Source organism: Symsagittifera roscoffensis, chromosome 6 (assembly GCF_963678635.1).
Source record: "Symsagittifera roscoffensis chromosome 6, txSymRosc1.1, whole genome shotgun sequence".
NCBI lineage: Eukaryota > Metazoa > Xenacoelomorpha > Acoela > Convolutidae > Symsagittifera > Symsagittifera roscoffensis.
Window position 1 is genome coordinate 39,863,775 of NC_087067.1, and position 16,012 is coordinate 39,879,786.

The window sequence follows — 16,012 nt, forward strand, 5'->3', positions numbered from 1 at the left end:
GTGTACTACTTCTGTGGCGATTATTAGAATTATTATGGTTATTATTATTCCGGTGTGGTGATTGGGAATAATTTCTATAACGATTATTATAACTTGGGTGTCGATTTTGTGAATTATTTCGCGATCTGTTTTGGTAATTATTGTTTGGTCTGTTATAGTTCGATCTATTATATGAGTTATTCCTTGATTGATTGTTCGGGTAATTCTGGTTTCGGTTGTTTGAATAACTTCTATTTCGATTATAGGAGTAGTTTCTATTCCTATTGTATGATGAATTTCGTGATTGGTTGTTTGGATAGTAGTTATTTCTTGATTGGGAATTAGATCTAGAAACAAATCGTTGTGTATTTGAATTTGATCTGGAGTAGTTATTTCGACTATTTGGTCTATTGTAGTGATTTTGTGATGAATTGTTCGTGTTTCTTCGTTCTGGTGATCTTCCTCTATAACTTGAGTTATATGGTGATTGATTTCTTGTATAGTTTGTATTGTTCGGGAGTGGTTTTCCTGAACTGTTGTTGCTGTGGACTGTTTTGTTCGGTAGATTTTGATCTTTTTTCATGTATAGATAGAATGATTTATTTGGTTCTTTATATTTTTGAGGTTTATTTTGATTGTCTTGCTGTTTTTGTCTACATTCGGAAATACTATGTCCGTATCGTCGGCAATAATTACACCATTTTTTGAAAGATGGTTTGCCTTTAAAGTTTGGGTTCTTTTCATAAATATTGAGTATTTCAGTGATTTTTTCAACGAGGTCTGTCTCTGATTCCTGTATATTATTAATATTAGTGGGAGTCGTTTCAATTTTGTTAACGTATTGTAATTTCAGATTTTCCGTTTCTTCTAGTTTCATCGTGATTTCTGCTTGTTCTAATTTGTCTACTAGTTTTCGAAAATCTAAATCGGGTTCTCGAATTGAAGAAGGATGGGATGCTCTCTTTTTTATTGCTATTTTCCTTAATTGTGGTGTTAAGGTCATCATTAAGATTTCTGTCATCTTTGTGTTTTTATAGTCATGTGTATTTAATGAATATGCTTTTCGAACTAGTGTTTCGATTCGTACTGCTATTTGCTTGATGGTTTCGTTTGGTAATCTGCGAATTTCATTACATAAAACTCTTTGTTGTTGTTTGTTTCTTTCGGAGTCAAACATTTTTGAAAATTCCTGTGTAAACCTTTTCCAGTTTGATTTTATTTCTAGAGGTAGTACTGAAAACCATTTTTGGGCTGCGCCATCTAAGGTTGTTTGTATTAACGCTGTGCGTCGATGTATCCAGTTTTGATGTAGTGGCGTATTAATTGGTTCAGGTCCAATATTTAAAATCAGGTTTGCTGTTACTGCATTTAAATAATCTTCTACAGAGTATTCAGGGTCTGTTCCTGTGAAAACCATTAAAGGTTTGTTTGATGTTATTGATGATCCACCCATAAGGTATGGATTCATTGTCATTTGTAATGATTCTGCTGCATTTGGCATTTGAGAAAAATTTGAAAGTTGGTTTCTTGTTATTTCATGTTGTTGGAGATAATATGGGAGTGGTATTTCATTTTGCATTTGTGATGGTTGATACGAGTGTGCAGTCATTGGATTTTGTTGTTGAATTGGTTGAAAAGATTGTGTAATAATTGGATTTTGTTGTTGAATTGGTTGTTGATTTTGTGCATCTATTGGTTGTGGAGAAAAATTTCTATGATTTGTACGTGTTCTCTGTATTCCTTGTCTACGATATTCTTGAGTATTTTGTGCAAATATATCTGGTTGTAAGAAATCATCATCTGAGGATAAATAATCCATTTGATAAGATGTCTGTTTTTTATTTTTATTTTGTTGAAAAAATGGGTAATTTTCACTGTGATCCTGTGGAGGATTTGTTTGGAAATTTGTTGAATTAGGTTGGGCCATTGGGTTATCCCATTTTCGAGATCTTGTATATTGGTTAAAATTTCTTTGTGGTTGATTATATGTTTTTGATGGATGTGTATAATTATAATTATGGTCTGCAAAGTTGTTTCTAGTGAATGTTTTGCGTGTTTTTGATGGTATTGTCATGGGTCTGTATGTTTGGTAATCCATATGTGAATATTTAGGGGCAACCGAAGGTTTAACGGTTGATTGTAAGGTTACCTGTGTTTGTGAAGGATTTGCATTTCTTGGTGTTGTTAAATTTGGGCGTATTGGTGAAATACTTTGTTGTGTAGTTGTTGTGTGTACAATTTCTTCAATGAAGTGTGATGGTGTCTGGATATCTTGTTGAGTAAGATTCCTAGTTCCATTGAGGTTTTCATTGTGTATAACTGTAGAGTTTAAACTATTATTTTGTGTATCGGGTAAAAATGTATTATAGTTTAATGGTGTTGCATCAATTGTTAATGGTATTACTCTTACATAATCTCTTATGTAAGATATCGTACCTATTGCTTGACTTGAGATTGATTGTGGAAAGCTTATAAATGCGGGATGAGACCATTCGGGGTCCCAAACATAATCTGATTGTTCTGTGATAGCGGTATCATCGTTCGAGTTTTGGGGTCTAAAATTTTTTCTTGCTTGTGCAATTAAATCAATATTGTGTGTGAAATAATCTATTATGAACCATGCCAAAATTTTTTGTAGATCGTGTTTTGTATGTTGTGAAACGTCGTCTTTCGTGAAATTTTCTTTAATGATGTTTAAATAACTAGAGAGTAGTGTGATTTCATGTCGTACTTTCAAATGTTTAGATGTTTCTGTCGGTGAGACATTTGTTATTGGGATTTCGTTTTCTAATATCGAAATATAACTATATATTATTGCGAAAACTTCATTGGTGAATATGGAGTTTGCTCTTTGTGAGTTATGATATTGGATGCTTTTTATATATTCTGAAAAAACTTTTGAAAATTCTAAATCAAGGTCGTCTGTTTGAATTGTATATTTTCTATTATTATGGTTTGGTGAGGTAAGTTCTATGGAGTAGATTCCATACTGTTGTGTTATGTTGCATATATCTTTTAGATAGTGATCTATGATTTGTCTTTTGATTTTTACATCGGGGAACTCTGTTTTACATGGACTGATTCCGGGTTCAAATAAATTTACGAGTAAATTTTGACAAAATATGTGTTGTCCTCTATCAGTATCTGCGTCTACTATAAAAGGAAAGATTTCATCATCATCTGGACTTTCTTCACCTGGGGTGTGCGTTGAGCTCATTTTTTCGTTCGATGACTGTTAATATATAATTATTAATGTGTCTAATTGGTTGATTCCAATTGTATAAATGTACTGGTTTGTGTTTGTACTGCTTTTTTATTCTTCTTTTTCCTCTTTGTGATGAATTTGAAGTTGTTTCTGAGTCAGAGAAATATAATTGATCGTGAATTGGGCAATTTTTATCTATTGATTCTTTTAGTTTGTAAAGTTCGTCTAAACTGTTGGTTTCTGATTCTGAAAATGCGTTTCGATTTTTTGAAAATCTTTTTCGTGTTATTTGTCTTTGTTTAGTTATTATTTTTCTCTTTAGTGTTTGTCGTTTTGTTCGAATGTATCCAACTGTTTGTGTATGAGGTGTGATTACAAGGTCGTATTTTTTGTTATCTATTTCACAATTGTGTAAAACGATTGTTTGTTTATTTCCTAGGTTTTTAAATGACATAAGGTTTAGAATGACGGATGCAAAAGGTTGTTAAATGATTTCTATTTTTCCTAAACTGTTAGTTCTTACGATTTTTTGGTTAGCTTAACCTGGGTCTATTTGTTCAGGGTTGGAGAGAAAAGTATATCGATTCCGAAGAATGATTTTTTACTTTCTCGTGGCTAGTATAAGTTAAGGTGTTAACTTACTTAATCTTACTTAGGGGTAGTGATTGTGTTCAAGGGTTGGAGAATAGTAAATCGATCCACAAGGTTCAGGTATAATTAGAACGCGAGTAGTTCGTTAGATACTATTTTAAACTTACTAAGTCTAAGATTTATCCTGGGTCTGGTAAGAGGGGGGATCAAGTGAAGGATGAATAACCGAAGTTCTTCACTGTTTATCCTAATTTGAATGATTAGTTTTGGTTAAAAAATTTCTATTAGTCTTGGGTCTTTAGAAAGGGTTGGGTAGTGAATCGACGTTTGAGGTCGTTAGACACTAGTTAAGTGGGTGGGGGAGAACAAAGTTGTTCTTTTTGATCCAAGGATAGGCCTTGATGATCAAGTTTTAAATTTAATTAAATAGAAAATTATTTAAGATCCAAGGATAAGCCTTGATGATCTGATTTTAAAATTAAGTGAATTTAAGTTTAAATAATGATTTAAATTTGTGTAAAGAAAAGATTTAGTATTTTTATGATTTTAGTGAGCTTATGAATGCTGTTATGTTTAGGTGATGAAGCTGGAACAACAGGATGATTTATAATTACTAACCATTTATTGTCATGCTACTAATTTTTATTTTTATTTTTCAATAAATATTTTTCAAACATATTTTGTATATTACTGCAGAGTTTTAGGAAAACGATCTTAGATCTTTTTATCAATCGTTATTGTATATTAATAATTTTGTTTAGCGCCTGAAATGATTTTGAAGAGTAACTTCAAGGTTTTATGTTTGTAAATGGAAATCTAAATTCATTGCAAGTAGTATTCGAAATATAAAAGTTTGTTCTGGCTTTTGCCGAACTATCATATAACTATACGGCAAGTTTCTACTTTGTCGTATGTCGTCTTTGGTTCGAGGTCTTCTTCCAATTCCGGGTAGTTCTGTTATGGTTCGGAATATTGGCTCTGATCTATTGAGTCGTAGAGACATTTCGATTAAATTATTGTCGTATAACATTTTGTAAATGTTTTTGTCTAATTTCTAATCTATTTTGGTTAATTCTAATCTATTAAGGTCTTGTTCGAGACTTATGGTCGCACCAGATGAGTTAGAACCGAAGTGTAACTCATAGAGTAATTTCGGATAGGGTACACCGTCTGCTCGTCACGCTATCTTATTTTCGGCCGGATAGATTCGTGCAACTTCTTAGTCTAATACCGATCCTAATCTTACTCTTATACTATCTAGTCTCAGGTTGTTTAACTAGTCTCTGCTAGGCTCAATAGATCTAGGGTATACTGGTTTATTGCGGCTGCTGAAGTGCTCGGGAGAGTCCAACTAATTTCTAAGTTAAATTCAAATCTCTCTGGTGCTGAAATTACAAGTAACTTCAGCACTTACAAATAAGTGGGTTGTTAGTCAGATGGATCATGATTGGTTAATATTAAATACTTTACATTGGTAAAACATTTAATTTATCCAATCATAAAATGTAGTTTAGATCAGGTTCCACTAACAAAAATACCAGTTATAAACCAGTTTTAATTTTTTTCTGGCTCTAACGTACTCCACCAGCTAAAAATATTATTATACTTGCATTTGGCGGAAATTTATTTTAAATTGTTTTTCAGCACTACCTGACGCCATTTCAGAAGCCGCGGGTTCTCTTAACGAATTGAAAATATTAGACAAGTTTTTTGCACCAATTGTTTTAGCGTCACGAAAAACCAAACTATAGCTATAAAAGTACCAGTTTCATGCCCTTTAAAAGTTTAAAATCTGGCCGAAGTCACTAAGCTTTGGAGTCGCATTGGCTTTTTATCTTAGACTTCGTCTGAGGATATTGAATGTCTATGGGCATAAAATGCACGGAAATACTTTTTTATCGAAGACAGTGTTCCGATAATTTTTATCAGCCTGTAGAACATGAACCAAAACCAATGATATGTAACTAATTTAACAAAAGTTTTCTCCAAATTGTGTGCATGTAAATTTCACATGATTAAACTGATTAAAGCTTTTGAGAACGTTAGTACAATATAGGCGAACCTTTTTGTTCAAAAATAGCTCGTTGAAGGCCAGAACTTTCCTACTTTTTACTCTTCAGTATTATGAATTCTGTTGATTAAACCGAAAAAAATTTTCGTCGACCAAATGAACTTTTATTGTTTTAGTTGCCCTGACACGATTAGTCTCGTTAGACATTTCATTGAAAAAAGATCAAAATTGCTTCTAATTTTGCAAGTGTTGGGAACTGCTACTTTAATTTAAAGTAAACTCGTGTCGTTTCCTAACCGAATGGTATATATCCTTCTTTACTTAGCTTTGTAGTATCTTTTTGATGGTAATATCGGTGAATTTAAACATCAAAATTGGTCGAAAGTAAAATTTTAACCTATCTCCAAGGCCAAAACTGTGCACTGGAAAGTGTTCAATTTGGTGCGTGCAGGTCACTCATATCCAGAGACTGGTCTTTAAACTCGCTAACATTTTGTCGGCACGAAAAAAAAACATCAAACAAACATCAAAGAGAGTGGCTTTATTGCGGAATCCGCTGACCATTCACAAAATATACATTTTGACCTCGCAATGTTCAAAAGAAGTGTTTTCAACCTAATTTTAAAAGTTGCAACCCAACGTGACCCAATAACGTCGGTTCATGACTGCACTTGCTTGTACTTTTTTTGGTCAATGTTTTCTTCATAAGAAAGCAAAAGAAGTCTTGCAGCGTAATGCCCAAGCAAAAAAATGCTTAAAGTCAAGGCTTCCAACCCACGCAAACAGGCACCAACTGAATTGGTTGAGCTTGCATTCAAAACAGACTCAGCTAGGCATATCATTGCTCCTGGTGCTTCTTTGGTAGCGCGCCAACTACCTAGTATTTCGTAGAGGACGCGCATAACAATAAGAAAAAAGGCTCTCCCTTTATTCTACAAGATGGCGATGCACCTGCTGAGTTGAAATCCAAATATTACCTTAATATGCAAAAACGGATGGAGAACTTTTACAAAAACTTAATTTGTAAGAACTGAAACAGTTCCAGATTTCGACACACGCAATCAAGGCATTTTCTGCTCCTTCCATATCCGTTCATATACAAACCCCCCGTCCAAATACAAACATACTAAAAAATTGGGTCTTTAAAAATTGTTCTCTATGACACCTGGCAAACAGGGCATTTGTGAATCTAGCTCTTGAATAGTTAGCGCCTCTGGGGCGCTACACTCGCTTTGCGGCGGCACGCTGACATTTGAGTTTTGTTCGACCTGGTAGGCCGTGCATGCATCAACCCGATGGCGCAGAAAACATCCTGAGAGCTAACATCAACCTTGTGAAGTTCAATTCAGTTCAAAGATCTGCTAAACAACAACAGGATTTGTCTTTTGACCAAAAGTAGGGCATTCGAAACTTTTATATCTAAGGCTTCTTGTTAAATCACAATCCAAAAACAACACTAGTCAATGATTCTCCAAACGCTAAAAAAATTTCCTCATTTGGCCGAAAGAAGAAGCTGAAGATCATTAGAGATCACAAGTCTCCTAATTTATTCAAGCTGAAACAGGAAAAATCTGTGGTTGCAAAAAATAGGTCTTGGTTTGCAAACTATCTAGAGAAGGCCATGCAATATGGCAATGCACGTCTTCAAGGAAAAAATAAAACTTTTTCAATAAGCAACCCAATAGAAAATTGAATCACGCTTTCAATCAAATCATAACCCTTTCTTTTGATTTTTGCTTCTCCAAAATGAAGTTGCTCACGGTGATGGAAAAAACTTCACAAAACTTACCACGCGGGCAGTTCAGGACGTATAAACGCTCGGCGGACATAAAATTAGAGAGTTTAGAAAATTTTAAGTAATTACTGTCAATCAAAACGATATAAATGGCAAACCAATTGCAAGTGATCTCATCTGCCCCCTCCTAGTTTTAATCCGATCAGGCAGGGTACAGTGCGTCTATTCCTCATTAAGCCTTCTAGTTTTCAAAGCATTTCATGAACCCTTACTTATAAGCTCGGGGTCCCTTGCTGGTTTTGTAGTATAAAATCGCCAGATAATTTTTATCAAATTAAAAACAACTCAAATAAGAAAACTAAATCATTTGTTATCTGCTTTAATTGCCTTCCTGAACGTTTTCGATGAACTAAATTTGCCGTTACCACCGATGCTTTGTCAGGGTATGTGGCCATAATATTCCTTGCGTTTTCCTGCAAAACAAAAATCGCGGGTGCTGAAAACTTGACAAGTGTATTGGTGCATTTCAATTCCCATGTGGGATCATCCCGCCACGAAATACCACCATTCATGTGCAGAGACAACATACTTGTAATGATTGAAATGCAAGATCATAAAAATTGAATAATGGAGCAACTTTGGACCGACCTATAAACAAGAGTTCATGATGTGCTTTGAAAACTAGAAGGCTCGCTGAGGCATAGACGCACTGTACCCTGCTTGATCGGATTAAAACTAGGAGGAGGCAGATCAGATCACTTACAATTGGTTTGCCTTTTAGATAGTTTTGATTGACAGTAATGACTTAAACTTTCCTAAACTCTCTAATGTTATGTCTGCCGAGCGTTTATACGTCCTGAACTGCCCGTGTGGTGAATTTTCTGAAGCGTTTTTTGTCATCGCGAACAACTTTAAGGTAAAGAATTCAAAATCAAAAGAAAGGGTAATGATTTGATTGAAAGCGTGACTTAATATTCTTTTGGGTTGCATATTGAAAAAGTTTTATATTTCTTGAAGACGTGCATTGCCATAATGCATGGCCTTCTCAGCAGAATTAGCAAAGAAAGACCTAACTTCTTGATACCACAGAGTTTTGCTGTTTAAGCTTTGAGTAATTTGAAAGACTGTGATATCTCATGGCCTTCAGCTTCTTCTTTTGGCCAATTAAGGAAATTTATTAGCGTTTGGGGGAATCATTGACCAGTGTTGTTTTCAAATTGTGATTTAACGAGAGACCTTAGATACAAAAATATCGAATATCCTACTTTTGGTCAAAAGACAAACCCTGTTGCGCATATCTTTGAATTGAATTAAGCTTTGGTAGATTGTGTGATACTCAGCGTGATTCTTTTTTCAATTTTTTTTTGCAGTTTTGACTTCTTTGAAGTTTTCCGTGCTTCCTATATGCTGTACAGAGTTTTTAAATAGTGGATTTATGTTTTGGAACGGCTTTAGATTTTTCTAGTATCCTAAAAAACGTTGTCTTTATTTTGAATAAACGTTATCATAATTCGGTCAATTTCTTAAGTCGCGCCGCTTAAGTTTTTTTCTTAGGTTGCGCCACTTAAACCATTACCTTAGGAAGCGCCGTTTCTGACGGTAATTTTGAGTCGCGTCGGTCGCGCCAGGTTTTTTTCAGTCGCACCGATCTGGAATTGCTAATATAAAGTCGCGCCGGTCTGGAATTGCCAAATTTGAGTTGCACCGGTATTTTCTTGAGTCGCGGACCTCGACCCAGGTGTGCAAATTGTCATTTTAACATTCAAAACGCTCAAATCATATGTAGGTGACGGGTTTCAGGTAGATGGCAAGTATTTCAATTGTGACTACTAGATAATTATGTCAATTTAAGTCAACTAGTCAATTTTAACGAGTTTCAACTAAAATTTTTTAAAAGTTGTTTGCACGCTTTAGTTTTGCAGCTAGGTTTGCATCAGGAACACGTTGAGAATTTGCCGAAAGAACAGCTTCTCAGCGGTTTTTGCCGTTTATCGCGGCAACAATTTCTTTGGTTGATCGGTTAAAATAGACTGGAATCAATTAATTCATAAGTTTTTTCCAACTAATTTATTGCACAAGACAATTTGTTCATAACTTATCTAAATTACAGTTTCACTTAAGCAAAAGTAATTTGCCACAATTCTGGGACTTAAGTCACTTTTGTTTGTTAGTTTAACAGAAACCTCTTTCAACTGTTTCATCAAAAAAACTTACAACCACATAACGAGGTCAAACTGTGAGTTTTGTGAATTGTGAGCGGATTCCGCAACAAGGAAACTCATTTTGCTTTCCAGCGTTGACATCCATAGACCAAAAATGCTAATAATACAATCAATACTGGTCGTACAAATTTCATACACTTTGCTACAATGGTGTCATCGAATTTTCAAAGGACTTTTTTCTTGTTTTGGCTTAAAATTCGGTCTATTATTCTGAAAAATACAGAAAATTTTTTTGTCAAACAAAGAGTTAATCACACAATTTCCCTATATAAAAATTGTATGACTAACTTTTTTTTGATGGCGACAACAAAAGTTTTTCCATGTAAATTTGAACTTTTTAGTTGAACTTTTTACTCAAACAAATATTTTTCAAAATTGTCGCATGCAAAACCTAATTTTTGTGAGCATAATGTAGTCCTGGTTTCCTTAATGTTTTTTTTTCATTTCGCTTGATTATGTACGCCTTGATCAATGTCTGGTAATTTAAAAACTTAAATTTTAAAAATAATCATCACTGAAATTTTTTGCGAAATATAAAATTTGTTACTTTCGTTACATCATTTGTGTAATACAGCTCTAAGACAATTCAAGCCGTTTTCTATGCCTTGTAAATGCAAGACCGCCCAACCTTTGGTGAATCCATCTTGGAGTCAACCAAATCTTTGTCACTTGCATTCGGTTACAAACACAACCCAAAATTGTTCAGAAATTAAATTCAAAAAAAAAAGTTTTTTTTTTGGTTCATTAAAAAACTGTTGTCATACAATTTTCATATTTAGAAAAATGTTTATCATAGAGATCTCATAGATATTCTAAACGTATAGAATTGTATGGTAAGAAGTTCTTCATTTATGGAAAATGTAAGATCAAAGGTTTTGGTTGACCCGGGTTTCTTTTGTTCATTAATTCCCCTTGATTCTTCCGTCAAAATTCATTTTTCGTCAGAATGGACAGGGTTATATTATTGCTTTAAAACTTGTCTCTGGATTCTAGAAACTTACAAGCAGTGTGACCTCGTAATTCAGTAATTTCTATCCTATCACATTTTGCGTAAAAAGGAATCGCAAAGGCACAGCCCATGCGGAATCAGAACCCGCGCCAACTCGACTGAGCAGCTCTTTACTCAACTTCTATACTTGGTCGCCCTTGTGTGGCTTACTTTTATTCCTTATTTATAGTTGCTCGGTACCAGTCGAGACTCATTGATTGAAAACATTGTTCACAAAATTTTAATGTTAGCGCCCGGCTCGAGGTACTGAGCTTATACCATACAGAAGTTCAAAATCGCGGCTTATCGGGACCTCTACATAAATTTACAGTCGCGCCGCGAGTTTAGATCGGGAAAGTCTTGACAAAAATAAGCCGTGAGAGCAAAAACGGCAGCGTGGATTTCGAACGTCTGGTTTTTTCCATAACTTAATTGTGAATGTATGGACATATAGTCTGGAAAGTTTCGACATATAGTCGCAAAAGTCTGGACATAAAGCTGTAAAAATCCAGAAATAATGATTCCAGACATTCGCGAAGATATGTCCAGACTCTTGTGACTTTCCAGACTTCTCTCAGACTAAAATTCGCACACGCCACGTAAACTCGACCAAGTAACTTGAATCCAGAAAGCCTCCGAGCTGAGTTTTGTTTGAAGCGGAGTCTTGTTCGAAGCGGAGTCTTGTTTGAAGCGGAGTCTTGTTTGAAGCGGAGTCTTGTTTGAAGCGGGACTAATTCTGAAGCAGTGGACTCAAAACGCTCAAATCATATGTAGGTGACGGGTTTCGGGTAGAGTGCAAGTATTTCGATTGTGATTACTAGATAATTATGTCAATTTAAGTCAACTGGTCAATTTTAACGAGTTTCAACTAAAATTTTTTAAAGTTGTTTGCACGCTTTAGTTTTGCAGCTAAGTTTGCATCAGGAACACGTTGAGCAATTGCCGAAAGAACAGCTTCTCAGCGGTTTTTGCCGTTTATCGCGGCAACAATTTCTCTGGTTGATCGGTTAAAATAGACTGGAATCAATTAATTCATAAGTTTTTTCCAACTAATTTATTGCACAAGACAATTTGTTCATAACTTATCTAAATTACAGTTTCACTTAAGCAAAAGTAATTTGCCACAATTCTGGGACTTAAGTCACTTTTGTTTGTTAGTTTAACAGAAACCTCTTTCAACTGTTTCATCAAAAAAACTTACAACCACATAACGAGGTCAAACTGTGAGTTTTGTGAATTGTGAGCGGATTCCGCAACAAGGAAACTCATTTTGCTTTCCAGCGTTGACATCCATAGACCGAAAATGCTAATAATACAATCAATACTGGTCGTAGAAATTTCATACACTTTGCTACATCGAATTTTCAAAGGACTTTTTTCTTGTTTTGGCTTAAAATTCGGTCTATTGTTCTAAAAAATACAGAAAAATTTTTTGTCAAACAAAGAGCTAATCACACAATTTCCCTATATGAAAATTGTATGACTAACATTTTTTTGATGGCGACAACAAAGATTTTTCCATGTAAATTTGAACTTTTTATTTGAACTTTTTACTCAAACAAATATTTTTCAAAATTGTCGCATGCAAAACTTAATTTTTGTGAGCATAACGTAGTCCTGGTTTCCTTAATGTTTTTTTTTCATTTCGCTTGATTACTTTTTTGAAAACGCTAAAATTTCTATGTACGCCTTGATCAATGTCTGGTAATTTAAAAACTTCAATTTTAAAAATAATCATCACTGAAAATTTTTGCGAAATATAAAGTTTGTTACTTTCGTTACATCATTTGTGTAATACAGCTCTAAGACAATTCAAGCCGTTTTCTATGCCTTGTCAATGCAAGGCCGCCCAACATTTGGTGACTCCATCTTGGAGTCAACACAATCTTTGTCACTTGCATTCGGTTACAAACACAACCCAAAATTGTTCCGAAATTAAATTCAAAAAAAAAGTTTTTTTTTGGTTCATTAAAAAACTGTTGTCATACAATTTTCATATTTAGAAAAATGTTTATCATAGAGATCTCATAGATATTCTAAACGTATAGAATTGTATGGTAAGAAGTTCTTCATTTATGGAAAATGTATGATCAAAGGTTTTGGTTGACCCGGGTTTCTTTTGTTCATTAATTCTCTTTGATTCTTCCGTCAAAATTCATTTTTTTGTCAGAATGGACAAGGTTATATTATTGCTTCAAAACTTGTCTCTGGATTCTAGAAACTTACAAGCAGTGTGACCTCGTAATTCAGTAATTTCTATCCCATCACATTTTGCGTAAAAAGGAATCGCAAAGGCACAGCCCATGCGGAATCAGAACCCGCGCCAACTCGACTGAGCAGCTCTTTACTCAACTTCTATACTTGGTCGCCCTTGTGTGGCTTACTTTTATTCCTTATTTATAGTTGCTCGGTACCAGTCGAGACTCATTGATTGAAAACATTGTTCACAAAATTTTAATGTTAGCGCCCGGCTCGAGGTACTGAGCTTATACCATACAGAAGTTCAAAATCGCGGCATATCGGGACCTCTACATAAATTTACAGTCGCGCCGCGAGTTTAGATCGGGAAAGTCTTGACAAAAATAAGCCGTGAGAGCAAAAACGGCGCCGTGGATTTCGAACGTCTGGTTTTTTCCATAACTTAATTGTGAATGTATGGACATATAATCTGGAAAGTTTCGACATATAGTCGCAAAAGTCTGGACATAAAGCTGTAAAAATCCAGACATAAAGATTCCAGACATTCGCGAAGATATGTCCAGACTCTTGCGACTTTCCAGACTTCTCTCAGACTAAAATTCGCACACGCCACGTAAACTCGACCAGGTAACTTGAATCCAGAAAGCCTCCGAGCTGAGTTTTGTTTGAAGCGGAGTCTTGTTTGAAGCGGAGTCTTGTTTGAAGCGGAGTCTTGTTTGAAGCGGAGTCTTGTTTGAAGCGGGACTAATTCTGAAGCAGTGGACTGGTAATTTTCTATTCAATTAATCAAAACATTGTGAAATTCTTGTTAATTAAATAAATAATTCAAATGAAACTCATAAGCGTAACTATATATTATGATAGAAAATGTTGCTTAAATTGGTTACACATAATCGATTATAATGGCAATATTTTCGGCAACATTTTCTCAATATAATCTATTTTTATCCGAGAAATTTCGCTGCGGGATGAAAGCACGCATGAACATGCTTGCTCATACGCTCGTAGTTTTCTGCCAGGAACCCGTTTGCGAGCGCAGGCAAACGCATTCCAGGCAGAAGCCAACTCGCGTGTGCGATTGTATAAGCGTGCGTGCTTTCATGTAGTTACGCTTCTGTGGTTCATGTAGTTGCGCTTGCTTTAATTATTTGTTCAATTAATGAGAAATTAACAATGTTTCAATTAGTTGAAAAGAATATAAGTAGTCCATAGCTTCAGAATTGGTCCCGCGTCAAACGAGCCTCCTTTCAGTCTATGGGTCGAAGTCTTGCTGATGACAAATTACTTGGTCAAGCTTACGTGGTGTGAGTAAAACGGACAGTACAGTATTGAAGCTTTTCTACAGCTCTGAAACACTGTGGAAATAAATAAGGTTTCTTAAACTCAGGCTCCAAAACTGGTACACGGTAAGTTGGACTTTGCTTCGGCGTAACGATGCAATTTATCGAAGACCGCTTCATCGCAATCAGCAATTTGCTATTTCAACTTTGCAATTCGGCGCAACTGTGCAATTCGAGCAGCGATTGAATGTCCAGATTTTCCCTACTTTTCGGCGTAAATTTGCAGTTTGGATTTCGATCCCACAGCGGCAGACGCTCGGAAATACTTTAGTGAATTCGTGTTCAAGTTTACAGACTCAAGTTCTCGGCGTGACTATTCAATTCGGTTCTGGATATTGCGTGGAAGTTTACGATGTGAAAAACGGACGATGACAAAGTGTGGTCGAACCCATCGCACCGCACCGTCTCCATCTCAAGGTCTTAGAAGTCGCGACAGAGCTTTTTGGTCGCGAAAGTCTGGACCGACCGAATATTGCCCACCAATATCTGGTCGCGCCCTGCCGGACTCTCTGGCGAACGTCGCGATGGAACTTTTTGGTCGCTGAAGTCTCTAAATGTCCAATTTTGATCGCAAAAATCTGTACATGTCAAAAACTTGTTTTTTTTTATTAGCCCACGGCCTGCTCAGTGCAGGACCAACCGTGGGGGAGGGGGAGATTTCATCCATTTTGCCGCAGCCGGTCCCACCTTGAGGAGGCGGATGACACTGTGACCCCTCCAGCCGTGACCGAAGCGTGATTCGAACGCATGACCCTCGTGTTAAGAGAGATGTGCCTAACCCACTTGACCACGACTGCTCGCCAAAAACTTGTCGCGTAAGCCTGTGGATAGATCACCAACCTCGACCCGGATGGTATAAGTTACAGCAAAAACAAACCTGATTTTGGGACAATGCACTCATAGACACCGTAACTGCTGAAATGGGCAATCACTTTTGAGCCAACAGAAGCTTTTTTTGTGATTCAGATAAGTTTCAGAAGCACAAAAAATTTTCAAGCGTTCCATTCTCAATTTTCCCACTGCAATACCATCCGTCAACAGCGATTCCAACTCAAACAATGATTTCTGATTTCGGTCGAAAAGTGTTTCAAGCGTTGAGTTTACAAATACTGGTTGAATTTTTTGTGAAAACTTTGATATATTCAGCTGACGAGTTTCGTCTTTGAGTAGGATCGATTCAGTATATAGTCGATTTAGCGATAAAATTTGAGGAAACGTCTTTAACTTTGTTACTTGATTATTTTGGGAAACAAAAAATAAGCAAATAAGTAAAAGGAATACAATAATAGCTGAAACTCGTGTTATGTTTCTTGAAAAGGTCATTTGGAATAACTTTTTTTTCTCGGGAAAACTGAAGGTAAGAAGTTGTTAATAGTATTGATATGTTGAATTGATTTGCTTAACTTACAAGGTTTTGTAATTGTGCTGAAAAAAAAAGAAGTAATCGACTCTGACTTTGGGAATCTGAGAAAAGAATTGAAATAATCCTCCTTATTGCCAGCAAAAATTAAACTGTTTACGATGGCAATAATTTGCTTATGTGGTGTCGTATGGCTGTGTGTGTAAGTGAGGGGGGGGGGGTGTTTGGGAGGGTGTATTGTTTTCGCTATTTACTAGACCTAGACTTGAGGCTATAATTATGGAAAGCAACCCGAATATCTCTCCCCACTAGATTAATCCCATAATAGTATACAATACAACATTGAATCTACAATTGATTACTCCATCTTTTTAGGGGGGGG

At 35.7% G+C, this 16,012-nt stretch overlaps 1 long non-coding RNA gene across 3 annotated transcripts in view; it reads right to left on the minus strand.

Moving 5' to 3' along the window:
• Positions 1 to 16,012, minus strand: part of LOC134848423 (uncharacterized) — a 31,786-nt gene that overhangs the window by 15,142 nt on the left and 632 nt on the right. For 2 of the 3 annotated variants that reach the window (XR_010162937.1, XR_010162936.1), the window contains exon 2: positions 15,148 to 15,695. This is a non-coding gene — a long non-coding RNA (uncharacterized LOC134848423). Of the gene's footprint in view, positions 1 to 15,147; positions 15,973 to 16,012 lie in introns of those variants that run through there. The other variant, XR_010162935.1, reaches the window with a different exon arrangement.